The sequence below is a fragment of the Elephas maximus genome, chromosome 7 (genome assembly GCF_024166365.1).
Source record: "Elephas maximus indicus isolate mEleMax1 chromosome 7, mEleMax1 primary haplotype, whole genome shotgun sequence".
Taxonomy (NCBI): domain Eukaryota; kingdom Metazoa; phylum Chordata; class Mammalia; order Proboscidea; family Elephantidae; genus Elephas; species Elephas maximus.
The window spans coordinates 129725764-129733665 of NC_064825.1; positions in this window are offsets into that span (position 1 = coordinate 129725764).

Here is a 7902-nt window from a genome sequence, read left to right on the forward strand (position 1 = left end):
GTGGGGCTCCAGGGAGCACCGTCTGAAAACTTTGGCCAAGGTTCAGGCATTGTGTGCTACACTGGAATGCCAGTGGTGAAGTGCTGGGTTACTCACTGAAAGGTTGGAGGTTCGAACCCACCTAGGGAAGCTTGGAAGAAGGGCCTGGCGATGTCCTGCCATTGACAACTGGTTTGATTTTTTTTTCTTTATGTTATCCTGCAATTTTTGCCATGTCCACAAGCTACCTGCATGATCGCTTACCAAATACTTTAAAATGGAGATTTTAATAATATTAGCTAATACTGTATCTCGTTGTTGTTGTTAGGTGCTGTCGAGTTGGTTCCAACTCATAGCGACCCTATGTACAACAGAACGAAACACTGCCCAGTCCTTTGTCATCCTCACAATTGTTGTGATGTTTGAGCCCAGTGTTGTAGCTACTGTGTCAGTCCGTCTCATTGACGGTCTTCCTCTCTTTTTGCTTACCCTCTACTTTACCAAGCATGATGTCCTTCTCCAGGGATTGGTTCCCTCTGATAACATGTCCTAAGTACATGAGACGCAGTCTCGCCATCCTCACTTCTAAGGAACATTCTGGCAGTATTTCTTCCAAAACAGATTTGTTCATTCTTCTGGCAGTCCATGGTATATATATTCAATATTCAAAGAATATTGTACCTATAGAGTGGTAATTAAGTGCCAGGCTCTAATCTAAACACTACATGCAGTAATTAATTTCATCTTCTGGTAATACTATAGGTAGATGCTATTCTTATCCCAAGGTGCAGAGGCTGAGGGACAGAGTGGTTATTTAACCTGTCCAAGGCCACACAGCCAGTAAGTGGCAGAGTCTGCATTCAGACCCAGGTGGTCTGTCTCTAAGCCTATGCTCTATGCCACTGTACTGGTTCTCATCATAAAGAATGGAAAACAAGATTCATTTATCAGAAATAGGAGCTTCCTGTAAAAAGAAAATATGTAATTACTAAAATAAAAATTGTTAACCACCTAAAATTGTGTATACCACCAGTGGTTTTTGCACTATGCTTTGGGGAACTCAGACACTTGTTTTGCCACCATCTTTGCTGGAGCTTCTCCCTCTGTGGCTTCTAGCACCCAGTCTGACTGGTTGGCAGTTTGAATCTACCAGCTGCTCCTTGAAAACCCTGTGGGGCAGTTCTGCTCTGTCCTGTAGGATTGCTATGAGTCGGAATTGACTAGACGGCAACAGGTTTGATTTGGTTTGGCTTCTATCATTAAAAAGTTGCCAAACTACATCATAACTGCCAAACCACTGAGGATCATGGTTCAGCCAAGTTGACACATGACTTTCACCATCACAGTGGCATATATGTATTTACACTGGGGGAGCTGGAAGGTGGTCCCAAACTCTACTCCTACCCCAGCAGTGGGAGCAGCAGGTGGTTACCCCACTTCTGAGAGGCTGCCAGGCTTTGAGCTGACCACAGTTTGAGGCCAGTAGTTCTCAAACTGGAGCATGCTTCCAAATCACTTGGAAAGCCATTTTAAAACAGATTTCTAGGATTCATCCCCAGAATTTCTGATTCAGCACTAGCCCCAGAATTTGCTTTTCAAACAAGTGTCCAGGTGATGCCAGTTAAGGCATTTGTTCTAAGCCATGGTAAGCTGGGTACGTCACTATGTTACAAACCAGTTGCCACTGAGTCAACTCTAACTCACAGCGACCCCGTGTGTGACAGTAGAACTGTACTCTGTAGGGTTTTCAGTGACTGAGTTTTCGGATGTAGATTGCCAGCCCTCTCTTCCCACATGCCTCCGGGTGGACTCAAACCTCCAACCTTTCAGTCAGCAGCTGAGTACACTAACCACTTGCACTCCCAGGGACTCCAACCCCACACAATTGCAGATTGGCGAAAGCTCTACCCATTGAAGTCATTCTCGGCCCCAGGCTGACAGAGACTTCGTCTCAAAGGGTACTTCCATGATCCCCATAGCAGAAGGGAGGCATAGTGGCAAACTGTTGGGTCTTAGAACTTCTTGAAGTGACTTACAGCGCTTCTGCTAACTTTTCACTGGCCAAAACAAGCCACTCCTTGCTTCAAAGTGAAATCCCACCTCGCGCTTCAAAAGCAGAGGGTCCAGGATATTTGGAAACAGCGCTAATGATTGGCATAGCATTATACTGATTTTTTTGAAAAAAAGGATGAAGACAGATTACATGATTATTACACCATATCAAAAGCGCATTATAAAAATATGTTACAAAAATGGGATATTGAGTCCTATAGGGCTGAGAACAACTGTTTAAAATATTTGTGGAGATTCATTAAACATGGTCGGTATAGGAAACTGTGTGTGTGTGTGTGTGTGTGATTCTCTTTAGGTGCAATTTACGTTAAAATGGAATTCTGAATTTTATTTTCTATCTAGATCTAGAAACCCTGGTAGCGTAGCAGTTAAGTGCTATGGCTGCTAACCAAAAGGTCAGTACTTTGAATCCACCAGGCACTCCTTGGAAAGAAGCTCTATGTGGCAGTTCTACTGCGTCCTATTTCGTTGCTACGAGTTGGAATCTACTCATAGCAACGGGCTGGGCTGGGCTTGGCTATCTAGGTGTACTCACAGCAATGGGCTGGGCTGGGCTGGGCCATCTAGATCTAAGCTCAGTGTGATTCTAGGGTCTGCTAAAGCGGCTTCATCCATTGCGGCTCCCATGCTGCTGTTTACAACAAACTTGGATTAAATAAATGTGCTGCTTATAGTTTCAAAACCTAAACACAACTCACAGCTTCCTTAAGTTTTCGTCTGTCTGAATGTTGGATAATGAGGATGGTATAAACTTGAGCATTTCCCTTTTTGATGAGGCTGCAGGGAAGCTCCCAGATAAATTTAACTTCCAATCACAATAGCTCATTTGTTTCTCATTGGGGGTGATATCGCTCCCAACAGGGCAGCCAAAAAAAAAAAAAAAAAAAATCTTAGATATGTGTTATGGACTGAATTGTGTCCCCCAAAAAGGTTGATGTCTAACTCCTGTACGTGTAAATATGACCCTGTTTAGGCATTTTTTTTTTTAGGCATAGGGGTTTTCTTTCGTTACGTTTATGACGTCATACCAGAGTAGGGCAGGTCCTAACCCTAATCCCTCCCGAGTAAAAACAAACAAACAAAAAAGCCAGTGCCGTCGAATCAATCCTTACTCATAGCCCTCCTGAGTAGTGTCCAATAAAAAAAGCAGAATAGACACAGACACACACAGGGGAAGACAGACTCACTTGAAATGCAGCTGGCCAAACTGAGATGTGCTGTGACTGTAAAACACACGATGGATCTCAAAGACTTAGCACACGTAAAAGAATGACAAATATCTCATTAATAATTTTTATATTTGATTTCATGATGCAATAGATTCTACGTATTTCTTTTGCTTTTTTAAAATGTGACTACCGGAAAAGTTAAAATCACGTGTGGGTCTCACTTGATATTTCCACTGCACAGTGCTGTGGCTCTAAGTCCCAGCAGCATTGTTAGAACAACGTGGAACTGCCCTCCATGCTACCCTGAAAGTGGCTGTGCTTCCTGGGTGGCTAAGAGTCTGCTTTGGAGTCCCTGTGGGGCACAAACAGTTAGGTGCTCGGCTACTAACCGAAGAGGCTGGCGGTTCAAATCTACCCTTGGAAGAACGGCCTGGTGGTCTACTTCTGAAAGATCACAGACATTGAAAACTATGGAGCACAGTTCTACTCTGAAATACATGCGGTTGCAACTGCTTTTCCCCTATCTGGAAACACTGCCAGCAATTTGGATTTGGAGAGATACTAAAGTGGTACCCCCTTTAAAAAAAAATTATAAAAGTATTACATGCTCCTGGTTAAAGGTTAAATGATATAGAAAAGTATAAAAAATATTATGCCCCCATCTCATCTTGGGGTACAGTGAATTACTTAATTTGGGCCTTCTAGCCATAGTTTTTGTGACTCCTACACAGTGATTGGGTGGGACCACGCAAATAATGTGTATGGAACCCTACTGAGGTGTGGTGGCTGCTGTTGTGTGTTGGCTTGGCTAAGCCATGAGTCCCAGTTTTGTGTGGCTGTCTCCCATTTTGTGGTCTCAGGTAATTATCCTAATCATCCTCCATTTTGTGTTGTAAATCCTAATCTCTATATCTCTATATGTTAATGAGGCAGGATTAGCGTGGGGGGTATCTTGAGTCACAGCCTTGCAGGACAGCATAACTCAAGTCCTACCTCTACTCAAATCATGCCCTTCCCTGGGGAGTGGCCTGCATCCAATGTGTATATGTGGGTGCTCTGGTGGGGCTCTCTCTCTCTCTCTCTGCATCTGGATCCTGTGTCCAGCTTGTCATTATCTGACCTCTGGTTCTTGGGGTTTGAACCAGTGGCCTGGTATTTATCCTGCCGCTTCTGGGATTTGCCAGCTTCCCAGCCCTGTGGGCTGGCAGCTTATTGTCTGACCTGATTTGCCAGCTTCCGCAGCCTTGTGAGCCAGCAGCCTGTCGTCTGGCCTGCTGATTTGGGTTCGTTGGCCCCTGTGGCCATGTGAGTCGGGAGAAGCCTACGCCTGACCCACGGATTTGGGACTTGCCAGCCTCCACAGTCTATAAACCATTTCCTTGATACAGTTCCTGAGTTCTAAGAGACGTTGCATTAAATTATGGAACCCAAAGGCGTGAGAGGGAGAGTGCTCAAGGGAGGAGAAGTAGTTGATGTTCGAGATGATGAAGCGGTACGGCAGTTTGGAAAGGTCGGACATTTGGGACATCTTTAACCTCCGCCTCATGGGTACCAGCTTTATGTTGATCCTTATAAATTATTCATTTACATCTCTATCAGGTAACTGATGTTATTTATGCTGAAAAAATATATAGAGGTGTTATTTTCCCTATAGTTTAGAAAGATGTAGTATTATATGCATTACATTTTTTCCATTCTTAAATTATAGCCATCCTTCCACATCAACAAGCTCTGAACTATTTTTAATAGCAACATAATATTCCATCAATACCTAATTCCCTTACTTAGGGACATTCAGGTGGCTTCCACTGTTTGCTACAACAAGCAATGCTACAATACATCTCTTTACACCTATATCCTTATTGCTAAGTTTTCTGAGGGTAGATTTTCAAAGCAGGATTACTATGTTTAAGGCTGGGTACATTTAAAGTTTTGACATTGCCAGAATAATTTCAAAAAGGAGGTAGCAATTCACACTATCACCAGCAATATGTAAGTGTACTTTCTCATGCCCTTACCAACAATAGATGGTATGTGTCTTTTAATTTTTGCCAATCTGAGGGGTGAAAAATATTCTCTTGTCATTGCATTTCCCTATCGGGGAGATTTCATGTTCATTGGTCATTTGCACTTCCTTTCCTATGAAAGGGAGCCTGATGGCACAGTGGTTAAGAGCTGTGGCTACTAAACAAAAGTTTGGCAGTTCAAACCCACCAGCCACTGCCTGGAAACCTTACGGAGCAGTTCTACTCTGTCTTGTATGGTCGCTATGAGTTGGAATCGACTTGACACCAACTTTTTTTTTTTTTCCTATAAATTGCCTGTTCACGTCTGATGTGTGCTGAATTGTGCCTCCCTCCCATCGAATGTGTCAACTTGGCTAGTCCACGATTCCCAGTATTGTGATTGTCCACCATTTTGTCATCTGATGTGATTTTCCTATGTGTTGTAAATCCTACCTCTATGATGTTAATGAGGTGGGGTTACTGGCAGTTATGTTAATGAAGCAGGACTCAGTCTACAAGATTAGGTTGTATCTTGAGTCAATCTCTTGAGATATAAAAGAGAGAAGTCAGCAGGGAGACATGGGGATCTCACACCATCAAAAAAGCAGCACCGGGAGAGGAGCCCCTCCTTGTGCCCAGGGCTCCTTCATGGAGAAGCTGCAGACCAAGGGAAGATTGATGACAAGGACTGTCCCCCAGAGCCAACAGAGAGAGAAAGCCTTCCCCTGGAGTTGGCATCCTAAATTCGGTCTTCTAGTCTACTAGACTGTGAGAGAATAAACCTCTGTTTGTTAAAGCCGTCCACTTGTGGTATTTCTGTTACAGCAGTGTTAGATAACTAAGACAACACCTTTGGCCAATTTTTCTCATCTTTTTTTTTTTTCTTCCCTTATGAATTTGTAGTTCTTGCACAGTACAGATATTAACTCTTTGTTGCTGTTGTTAGGTGCGGTCGAGTTGATTGGGTAACTTCCCCATAGGGTTTCCTAGGCTATAATTTTTATGGGAGCAAATAACCAGGCCCTTCTCCTGTGGACCTGTGGGGTGGGCTCGAACCACCAACCTTAACCGTTGCACCACCAGGGCTCCTTAACTGTTCAGACTCCCAAATTTATATCTTCAGCCCAGTTCTCTCCCTTAAACTCTAGACAGTGGCATCACTAGTGGTATGTGTGTGTGGGGGGGGGGTGCAGACCACACTGGGCTATTTTGTCAGAGGGGTGACACCAAAATGACTGTCTATAAAATTTTTGTGCAGCGTTTATTTCAGCAGAAATTTATTATTTTTTTAATAAAAATATACCTGTCCCTTCAGCCAAAGATTGAACAGGCCCATGGAACAAAACAAGACTAAAGGGGCGCACCAGCCCTGGGGCAGGGACTGGAAGGCAGGAGGGAACAGGAAAGTTGGTGATAGGGAGCACAGGGTTGAGAATGGAGAGTGTTGACATGTCGTGGAGTTGTTAGCCAATGTCACAGAACAATGTGTGTATTAACTGTTCGATAAGAAACTAGTTTGTTCTATAAACCTTCATCTAAAGTACAATTGGAAACTCTGGTGGCATAGTGGTTAAGTGCTACGGCTGCTAACCAAAGGCTGGCAGTCTGAATCTACGAGACACTCCTTGGAAACTCTATGGGGCAGTTCTACTCTGTCCTATAGGGTCACTATGAGTCAGAATCGAGTCAATGACAACAGGTTTGGTTTTTAGGTTTTTAAAGTACAATTAAAAATATATATATATACCTGTAGTTAGTTACAAAACATTTTTTGTAAGCCCAGCTTACATGTGTCAATATACCTACAAGGCTAAACTCTGCTACTTTACTTTTGAACCTCTAATGCACTCCAGTCAGAGCTGTCCTTATTACCCAATTACAATGACATTTTGAATTATTGGTTTCATCTGCACATGCTACAAACATGTGCTGTTGTTTTTGTTGCTGTGGGTGTTTTTATAGTTGTTGATTTTGTCAAATTTCCTGGTGTTTTAGCTACAATAAGGAGCCTCGGTAACGTAGTGGTTAAGCACTGGGCTGCTAACTGAAAGGTTGGTGGTTCAAATCCACCAGCTGCTCCAAGGGAGAAAGATGTGGCAGTCTGCTTCCATAAAGATTACAACCTTGGAAACCCCATGGGGCAGTTCTACTCTGTCCTGTAGGGTGGTTATGAGTTGGAATCTACTCAATGGCAACGGGTTTTGTTTTGGCTACAATATTGTGCTAATTAGCATGGGGATGTAACACCATGAGTTATCCACTAGGTGACACCACCCCTGGTGATGCCACTGACTTTAGATACAAATCTAATTGCCTATTGGAATTTCACTTAGGTGACTAAAGAGGCATCTCAAACTTACTTAGAGAATTGAATTTCTGATCTTCCACAGAAAATCTGCTTAGCCTGCAACGTTCCCCGTCTCAGTCTACGGCACTTTCATCCTTCCAGCTGCTCAGGCTGAAAACTTGGTTGTCATCCTGAAATCTTCTCTTTCTCCCATGACCCACATCCAATTGCAAATTGTGTTGGCTCTTCTGTCAAACTACAGTACATCAAACTGTATCCAAATCTGACCACTTCTCACAAGTTCTACCACAACCACTGTGGTCCATGTCACCATCATCTCCCTCCTGGGTTTTTGCAGTAGCAGTAAGTGTTATGGGCAAACCATTGT